Raw genomic sequence first — 769 nt, 5'->3', positions numbered from 1 at the left:
TGGAGGACTTCTCCGTGAGCCAGACCTCCCTGGAGGAGGTGAGCGCGGCGCCCGGAGGAGGGGGTGCAGGGCAGGGGCTGGGTCCGGGCTGACCGCCCCCCGCCCCCCGGGCCTCCGCGCCCTTCCAGGTGTTCCTGCACTTCTCCGAGGACCAGGGAAAGGACGAGGCGGCCGAGGACCAGCAGGAGGAGACGGGTGTGGTCGTGGACCCCGCGCCGGGCCCACAGCGCCCTCAGCGCGTCAGCCGGTTCCTGGAGGACCCCGGCTCTGCGGAGACCGTGCTCTGAGTCCCCGCAGGCTGCGGGGCCGGCGGGAGGCCCTGGGCGTGGCTCGGAACGGGGGACCCCTGGGCGAGACTCGGGCAGGAAATAAAGAGAGGCCGAAGGCCGAGGGCGACGCTGCGTGTGTCCCTGCGCCGTGGCACGTATCCACGGGGTTTATGGCCCTGTCCGGAGGCCCTCGAGGCCGGTGTGCGAGGGTGGGCGCGTCTGCGGGGCGACCAGCTGCAACCGCTCGGTGGGCGGGCCCCAGGTGGGCCCCTGAGCCCGGTCACCTCCATCCCGTAGGCCCACGTGGCCTGTCCCTCGGGCGGGACCTGTGAGTCCCTGGGTGAAGTGGGCTGAAGCCAGGCTCAGGAATGTCCCCGCGGCTCCCGGGGCCTCCCGCGAGGCCCGAGGTCCCCGAGGTCCCGAAGTCCTGCGACCCGCCGCAGAGCCATGCGCGCGCGTCGGAGCGTCCCGAAGGCGGCACGGGCTGGGCGTGCGGGTGG

At 74.1% G+C, this 769-nt stretch overlaps 1 long non-coding RNA gene across 1 annotated transcript; it reads left to right on the top strand.

Moving 5' to 3' along the window:
* Positions 1-401, top strand: LOC103252220. Its single transcript, XR_503772.1, has 2 exons — positions 1-38; positions 129-401. It is a non-coding gene; the product is annotated as an uncharacterized LOC103252220 (long non-coding RNA).
* Positions 402-769: the final 368 nt, after the last annotated feature.

This window comes from Carlito syrichta, unplaced genomic scaffold (genome assembly GCF_000164805.1).
Source record: "Carlito syrichta isolate Samal-C Ts95f unplaced genomic scaffold, Tarsius_syrichta-2.0.1 Scaffold153843, whole genome shotgun sequence".
Taxonomy (NCBI): domain Eukaryota; kingdom Metazoa; phylum Chordata; class Mammalia; order Primates; family Tarsiidae; genus Carlito; species Carlito syrichta.
The sequence above is the reverse complement of the archived record's forward strand: the minus strand, read 5'-3'. Positions and strand labels throughout refer to the sequence as shown.